Source organism: Arvicanthis niloticus, chromosome 16 (assembly GCF_011762505.2).
Source record: "Arvicanthis niloticus isolate mArvNil1 chromosome 16, mArvNil1.pat.X, whole genome shotgun sequence".
NCBI classification, from domain to species: Eukaryota; Metazoa; Chordata; class Mammalia; order Rodentia; family Muridae; genus Arvicanthis; species Arvicanthis niloticus.
Window position 1 is genome coordinate 15,454,285 of NC_047673.1, and position 9,133 is coordinate 15,463,417.

The window sequence follows — 9,133 nt, forward strand, 5'->3', positions numbered from 1 at the left end:
TTTCCTTTTACTGCCTTCTGAAAAGCTGCACTGGTGGAAAGACATGGCTTAAATTTGCTTTGAATGTGAGATGTTTTTTCTTTCTTCATGGGTTGTGACTGCTAGTTTTGCTGGGTATAGTAGTCTGGGCTGGCATTTGTACTAAGCAGGACCTCCTGGTTTTTAGATTCTCTATTGAAAAGTTAGGTGTTATACTAATGTATTTAACTTTATATGTTACCTTGGTCTTTTTCCCTTGCAGATTTCAATATCATTTCTTTGTTCTATACATTAGTATTTTGAGTATTATACATCATGGGAATTTTTTCTTTTGGTTCTATTTAGTGTTCTGTCTGCCTCTTGTACCTTGGTAGTCATCTCCTTTTTAATCTATGGAAATAATCTTCTATGATTTTGTTTAAAATATTTCCCGTGCCTTTGACCTGGGTTTCTTCTCCTTCCTCTATGCCTCTTATTTTTAGGTGTGGTCTTTCATAGTGTCCAGATTTCTTGGATGTTTTGTGCCTGGAATTATTTAGATTTAACATTTTTGGCTGAGCTATCCATTTCTTCTACTTTGTGTTAAAGACTCAACCTTTTCTCTTCCACATCTTTCAACCTGTTAGTGAGGCTTACCTCTGGGACTTTTGTTGATTTCCTGAATTTTTCATTTTGAGTTTATTTAATATTGGCTTTTCTTCAGCCATAGCATTCCCTTGTTAAATTTTACTTTTATCGAATTGTTCTCATGATTTCATTAAACTCTTTGTGTTTTTGTGGTCTACATGGAAGCATTTATCTATATCCTCTTTACAGATATGCATAAATATACCCACATATTTGAACATACCCTTAACTGACATTTTAAGTTCTTTCCTTGTACTTCAGTTAAACTGATGTGTGTGTGTGTGTGTGTGTGTATCAATGCCATATATATCAAGGCATAATAGAATAGTGTTGCTGGCTTCCAGAGGAGGCATATTGTCTTTGTTGTCCGTGCTTTTGTGATGGGATTTAGATATCTGTAGTTCTGGTGTTTGAAGTGTTTTTAAAATGTAGATAGATATCTGGTCTTGTCTTTTTTCTTGTTGTTGTTTATTTGTTTTTTGTTTTTTTAAGGTGTGTTGTTTTGTTCTTTTATTGCCTTTGCTCCAATCTGACAAGTAGTAGAATTATGCTTGGTTTCTAGTCTTGGGAGCCCTTCCTACCTCTGGCCTCAGATGACAGGGGATGGGGATGGGCTGGGAGTAGGAGCTGAGGTGAGAGGCAATGGAAGTTCTAAGAGTACTCTGGAGACACCATGCAGGCAGCAACTCTGGAGCGACAAATCTAACTGAATGCCTTGAAACTAAAGTCCCATGATCAGACATAGAGCTTCAGGATTCAGTCTTTTGCCCTACTAGATTCTGGTCTTGCCTTCATGCAGCATTTCCTTGCTATACCACTATTTTTCCCTTTTGGAATGGATATTAATATAAATATATAAATAATATATAAATATATAAATAAATACATACAAATATATATAGTCCATATATAAAATATAAATATATATATAAATAAAAATATATATAGTGCTAGTATATGCTGGAACTATGCTATTTGCTTTTTTATTTTACAGGGGGTTACAATTAAGAGATTGCCTTGAATCTTAGGAGAGACTTTAGACAGTTTTGATACTGTGAAGGACTATGGGAAATATTGGCCTTGGACCACACATAACAGTTTTTGTTATACTATGACCATGAGCCTTTGGGGGACCAGAAAGTGGGATGTGGTGGTCTGAATGGGAAATGTCACTGGCGGGCTCAGGCATTTGAACATTTTGTCCTTAGTTGGCAGCCCTGTCTGAGAAGATTTGGGATGTTTGGCCCTGCTGGAAGAAGTGTGCCATGGTAATGCGCTTTTGGAGTCTTTGAGAACATTTACCCTCACTCCACTTTCAGCTTGATCCAGTTCCTTTTTTTTTTTTTTTTCCAGATGAGGATGTGACCTCTCAGTTTCCTGCTCCAACCACCAAGCTTGCTTGCAGCTATGTTTTCCACCCATGCTAGACTCTTATCCATTTGGAACTCACCATGTAGACCCGAATGGCCTCAACTCACAGAGATTTATGCTTGTACCTCTGCCTCCTGAGGGTGGGAGGTTTGGCCTTGCTGGAGGAAGTGTGCCATGGTGATGCTGGATGCTGGCCTCTGGGAACGTTGTTTTATCACCAACAGAAAAGTAACTAAAATAATAACAAAGCCCCAGTTCTGAAGATGGAATATACTTTGATAGTGAGACATAGAGAAATCAAGTTGGAACTGACAGGGAAACTTGTTTTTACTGACTAGTTCTATAATACTGAGGAGTTTTACACAGGCTGCTGTGGGAGGCATCAGTGGTGTTGCCTCATGGTAAACTCTGAATGCTCCAGTATTGACTTGCCAGGTAAGATTGACCACTGGTACAATAGCGGCATATTGGTTATGGTGCTAACCAATTGATTTCTAACTGGATGTGAGGTCTGTGGCCACAGGAGGGAATTCATATCTGATACTGTAAACCTAGTCAAAAGCCCGTTACTCAGATCCTAGGGCCTATGGGACAGCTGACTACTGTTGTTTTGCTAAATGGACATATCAAAACTGCTTTATAAATATTTATGCTTATATCCACAGATTAGAGATGTTCTCACCTCTGGCCAGAGAAGCTTCCCTCTGAAGTGAACAGCAGTCAGTGAAGAGACTCATAACTGGTCATGTGACTTTTGAGTGCTGAGCTCTAAATAGGAAATGTATATCAGTCCCCGTTCCAATGCTTGGTGGACATCATGGAAGACAGGGCAGAGATAATGTCAAAGCCACATGAGGCATGCTGTGGAATTCTGTCTTCTGGACAGGTCATGGCCACTGTGCTAATGGACTTCCTGAGGCTATATTTACCTGCCCAAAATCAAGCCAGGAAAATTAATCAACCATTACATTCCTCTGCACTCAGTGGAGGAGAACATGTTACAGGATGTAGGGGGATAGCAGTGGGGCATGTTGGGTAAAAATAATCGAGATACATGGTATTCTTGTATGGACTTGTCAAAGAATAAGAAAAAGATACTCTGAAAAAGACACCCTGGTTAGAGAAGTGGCTCAGTGGATAAGAAGAGCCTTTGCTACTCTTGCAGAAGACCTGGGGTCAATTTCCAGCCCTTATGTGGCAGATCACTCCCACCTACATAACTCCAGTCTCCTGGATTCCATGGGTACCAGGCACACATGTGGAATATATATGCATGTCAAACACTCATGCACATAAAATAAAAATAAATATATATTTTAAATATTCCTGTAAGATTTTTAGGAGGATAAATGGTAAAGTTTCCAGGACAAGTCCTTAGCAGTGTCTAATCCTCCCTGATTAGCACATTCTGAGAGCACATTCTTCAAGGGAACATCTGTGTATTTGGCCTAACCCTGCTAGCCTAGACCTTTCATAAAGATCTTTGTGTCTTCTCTGCTTTCGAGGAGGCCGGCTTTTATCTAATGTCCCTTTTACAGATCTACAATCCCTGGGTGTACCAGGAACTTTGCAAAAGTGGTAATTAAAGAACAATAGACTGTTAGGAAAACGCAGGAGCTGAGCGGTTCGGCCAGTTCCAAGGGAAGCAAATGCTGCCTTTTACTGTTTCCTCTTCTCTCCTGAAGATGAGCTCAGCAGGCTCCAGCACTCCACAGCCAAGGCTAAACAGACCTGATGCATAGTCTTGGACAATCATGCTTACAGGCTACAGAGAATTGGGGTTCCCCTTCTCCTCATGCCTAATGGGATGAAACCTGATGGGATCTCAGAGGACACTCACACCTCCCCAGACACCTGAAGGCAGAGCCTTGCTATTGCGACCACATGTCCATCCCTGGTTTTGCCCAGCTTGTGGAGGAGTTAGCATTCCAACCAAGGCTCCTGGATTAGCCACACCACAGTTTGGAGAAAAGGAAGATTTAAAAGAAGCAACCCCACCCTTCCCACCTCCCCACCCCCATGAGACCATTTCCCCCACTATCCTCAACCCCACCTCAGGTCAGGTCGCCTGATAACAGGAGCCGAAGAGGGCGGTGTCAAACTTCCCTGGGGCATCTGTTGTGCTCTCAAAATAATTTAGTTTCAAAGTTGAGAACAGATGGCCTGCATTTCCCTGACTTTTAGCTGGTTCCAATGTGCAGACAGTTAAGATCATAATGTTAACATTTTCTCTGTTTTATGTGCATATAAAAATATTCCTGAAGAATGTGCTTTTGAATGCAAAGTTTGATCCAATTACAATTTTATAGTTTATAAAAACATAAAAAGTCTGTTTTCTGGGTGTTTGAGACCCTGAGGCCTTTACAGTAAACTTTGGAAGCTTGCAGGGAGACATAATTGCCAACTTGTCAAGGAAGACCCTGTGGAACTTAAAATGATGAGCCCATGAGGTAAGGATGGAAACATTGCACAGTCTCTTGGGAGTGAAGGAGATACCAATGGGGGGAATTAGAAACAATCCTGTGGTCTTTGATCAAATTGAAAATTATTGTTGCAATGTTTTTCTAAAGAGGGGTGGGGTAAAATAGAGAAAGCAATCTTGTAAACTTAATTTCTGTGGTCTAGAAGACATCAGGTAGCTCGGGGAGCTTTTCCATTAATGAGACAGAGGAGCAGGTCTTCAGCCAACACACCAGACATCCGTCTCTCCACGGAAAACGTCAGAGAGTTCCTGGGAATGGAGGTGGAGCTTTTTGCAGTCTCTCTCATAGTATCTGAGCAAATAACTTCAGCAGTGTGGGCATTGATGTTTTCTGCTCACAAAACCAACAAGGTCAAGGGCTGAACTCTTTTCTAGCTCTAGAATGCTAATGCCGAGCACCCAGTACAAGCTGTCGGGACACATGGATGGCTGTCAGCAGCATGTTTGGGGGTAAATGTTTATGAAGTGAAAGGATGTCCAGAACAGAGTCCAGATTGGAGGACTTGCTTCTGCAAAAGCAAGGTGGCATTGCCAGCCTGCCTCTGAAAAGATCACATCTGCATGAGTACTTTGTTGAACTAACACCCTGTCCTGTTTAGAGATGTTGATGAGGTATTTTTCTCATTGACTGGAAACAGTTAGCGTGTGTACAGGATTGTTTTGTGAAGTCAGTGTGGAATGGGTTTCCTTCCAGGGATTGTCCACCTCCAGCTGCTTCCCCGTGACATTCCTGTGCCTGAGGAACAGAGCATTGTCCCATTGCCTTCACGTTAGCCAGGTCCTCTAGCTCCAGAAACATATGATTATCTGGTGGTAATTGCTTTGGTATTGATTCTAGGCTATATCATTCATTAGGGGAATTCTGGCTCTCAGAACTACAGGAAAAATACAGTTTGCCTTGTTACTACAGGAAACACGTGAGACTCAAACAGGTCAAGGGGGTTGGAGAAAATAACACAGGTTCTTGAGTCAGGCCTCCCGATACTGTAGTATAATCCTAGTATATTCCATACCTTGTATGAGAAGACCTAAGAGTCTGAAGCCAAATGAAGAAGGTGTCTGTGTCCCTATGGCTTTCTCAGGGCTCCTGCCACAAATGACCATGAACCTTGTGACTAAAGAGGGCTGACATATGTGCGGCTAACAGCTGTGCCAGTTAGAAATCTGGAATCAAGGTGTCACGAAGCTCACCCTCCTCCTTAAGGCTCTGGGGAAGGGTCTTCCAGTTACCTCTTCTAGCAAATCAGGCCTTCAGAATTCCAGAAGTACATATCTACCTATTTCTGCTTAGTCTGTGTCTCTCTCTGTGGGTCCGTGTTTCTGGTTTTGAAGACTCATTAGATTTGCAAGCCACATTGATTCAGCACGGTCTCATCACCATCTTTGACTAGGTAATTATATATGCCCATTTTTTTTAAAGCCAGACCATTCTTTGAGGTCCTGGGTGGACATGAATTTGGGAGACACTCTTCACCAACCTCAAATGAGCAGCAGAAAAAGAAGTCAGAAGCAGAGGGCCTTGAACACACTTTTTCCTCATGGCCTGAGTCCTGGATATTTTTACCCAGGAAATCTGGTCCTTACCTGCTTCTGCATACCCATAGGCCATTTGCAGTCATCCTAGCTCTCCCTCTCTGTAACTAGCAGCCTTCAGAGTTGCATGATTCCATTTATGTTTTAAGAGATTTTTCTCTGGATGCTAGGTAGACAGGTATAGGAAGTGATGTTATGGTTTTTGGAGTCCTTCAAGAGAAAGGCACATAGAGTTGGGGGTCAGTGGAAATGCAGGATATGAGCAGATTCTGAATATAATTTTGAATGTTATTTTTGCCACTTGGGGTTGAGCATCTGTTCGATATCCAAGTAGAGCCAGGTCTGTAACTAAAGGAGCAGGTCCATTTTGGAGGTAGAGAGGTGGGGAATCATAGTGGCCAGATGGTATTTAAACCCATTGTACCAGATAAGGTCATCTGTGGAGTGTGATGAGGAGAACTCAGGGTCATGCTGTGGCCCCCTATCTTGCTGGATTCTAGAAAGATGTGGAAGGTCAAAGCAGAGACCACTGAAGGCTATAGGACCCAGGACTCAGAGAGACAAAAAACCATCAGGAGAGTCAGTGTCCCAAAGGCTGCCCTAAGAAGGGAGCGATCAATTATGTCAGAACTGGATGATAGACAGGAGAAAAAAAGCTTGATGTCTTTAGGATTAAGTGCAGAGCCGTAAATCTAGCTAATAACCAAGAATGATACGTTTCAGGATCAGTGAGCAAATTTCAGATGTTCTTATCACAAAAGGTTAAGTATTTGAAGTCTTAGATAGGTTAATTAACTTGGTTTAATCATTCTACATCAGGTTTGTAATCATGACATTATTCTGTAGTCTGGAAGTATATACAAGTATAATTTGTTAATGTATGACTAAAATATTGGCTGAGGGATCAAAATGAATCCTAGGGCCATTGGAGGATCCTTGTGTCTGTAATAAAAGGTTTAGTGATGTAATGAAGAGATGTCTAGGACTCTGAATGGCAGAACTGTGATGGAGCCCATTGCCTACCGCCTGGTGGCCCCTGGGTGGTCTAACCCAACAGCAATTACACTGCATTTCCCAGTGCAGTTCTAAGGGCATGAGACCTGGAGTCTGGCAATAAGGCCAACAGGATTGGTTGACTGTACTAGGAGAAAATTCATCCTTGTGCTTAGACAGAGTCTTCTTATTCTCTGCAGGTGACCCCTGCCTTTAAGATTCATCAGGGACAGGCTCATGGGAGGTTTCCCATGCTTGAAGTTTTCTGTCTTGGGCAAGGGGACTTGCTCAGTCTCTAGGATTCAACTTGTTACTGCAGTCAGGGGCCACTCTCTCCTACCTCTGCTTCCAAGACTCTCCACTTGGGCTGCAGAAGAGGATTCATTCCTGAGGCTGCTCCAGCCTCTGAGAGCTCCTTCTCCTGATGCTCCCTACCAGGGGTCTGTTTTCTACAGGCTTGGGTAAAGGATTGTTCTCAGGTGGTACCCTGGAGCCCTCTGAGAGCCTCCAAGCTGGAAGAGATGCTGCCTGGTCCTCAGCTGCCCCACAAAGCCTGCCCAGGCACAGAACTGTGATACCCACAGTCTCTCTTGGTCAGTGTCCTGCTGCTCCTGGGGGTCTTAGCAGTTTTACTTTCCTTTTAAAATTGTTATTCCCACGTGGGGTTCTCCATGTTTTCCCTTCTCTCCCTGTTGACTCCATCCTTGGAAGAGGGGGACAAGAACATAGCTGGAGACAGGAGACTGACTGCTCTCCACTGACCACTTCATCTGGAAGCCATTCTTCACTTAACTGAGGACCTCGACTTTCATTTAGGGGAGAGAACCACCTGTTTCTATATGTCTACACAGTTGCATGTTTGCTTTAGCGCATCTGTAGAACTAGGTCACTTAGTTTTGTGCGTGCGCGTGCCCGCGCGGGTGCTGTGAGTTTTCAGGTTTTTCCGTTTCAGGTTTTTTTTACTTTATTTCTGTGTGTGTTTTAGCTGGAGTATCTCCTTTAGATCTCCACACTGGAGCTTTCTCCAGTTTTCTCCTTCGTTTCCTCTTCTTCCTCTTTCTCATCTTTAGCAGCAGCAGCAGCAGCAGCAGCAGCAGCAGCAGCAGCAGCAGCAGCAGCAATAACACGTTTTTACTTTTTCTGTTTGGAGCATTACTGGCACTTGCGGGGGCAGTTTGCTTTCCAGGTGTTCTCCCACCATCCCCTCCACCATTCTAAGGGCTGTCTTTCAACAGACCCACACCTGATGCCTACGTTAAATCCCCCCAGGAAGCTGGTAGCTGTACACCTATTTTCAAGGTTGCCAGACTTGCTTTAACTTCACACTCCATCGCCTCTCTTTCCACAAGGCACGACTTTTCCTTTTTGCCTTCCCCTTCTCCTACTGTAACATGCTGATTCTTGTTGGCCTTCTGTTCACAGTCATAAATGTAGTTCCGGGCCCTCCGCAGGCTCATGTCTATCCCATCTTCCACTTAGGTGGGTGAGAAGGCAGATGGAGAAGACAGTGTACTGTTCCAGAATTATACACACAAGACAGAGTCATATCGGGGCTAATCTGGATTTTTTTTTTTTTTTTTGAAAAGCTTTTCCATCTCACAGGATGACTCCCCAGGAGCTCATTAGACCAAAGTGCTTCACAAGCTGGAAGAGAAGCCCTTGGACACACAGGCAAGGTCGAGCGGGTGAGCAGGAGGCAAGAGAGCTCTGTTGCGAAGGGAGGAAGTGTGGCGGAGGATGCTGTCATTTAGTCTGTGATGACAAGATAAAGAGTTAATAGATTCAAGCTGCATATTGCCGGCTGCGATAAACCGCCCAACCAGACGGAGCTCCAGACACAGTGGGAAGGTCATCGGCCTCCATCCAGCATTCTCCCAAGTTACAGGGCTTGAGGGCCAGTACTAATGTCATACGGTGACATTGGGAACAGGTAGGAGGTGGGTGAGAAACTCTGACAGGTCTGTTTTAGCCTGTTTCTGTGGAAGCTCAGGAATCAACAGGCATGGCCAGTTCTAGGGACATTTGCTTTCTTGGTTGCTTTGTTTCATTATGTTTAAAACAGGTCTCTTCTGTGTAGCCCTTGCTGGTATGTAACTTGACATGCAGACTAGATTGGCCTTGAACTTGCTCTGGACTTGCTTTTTTTCT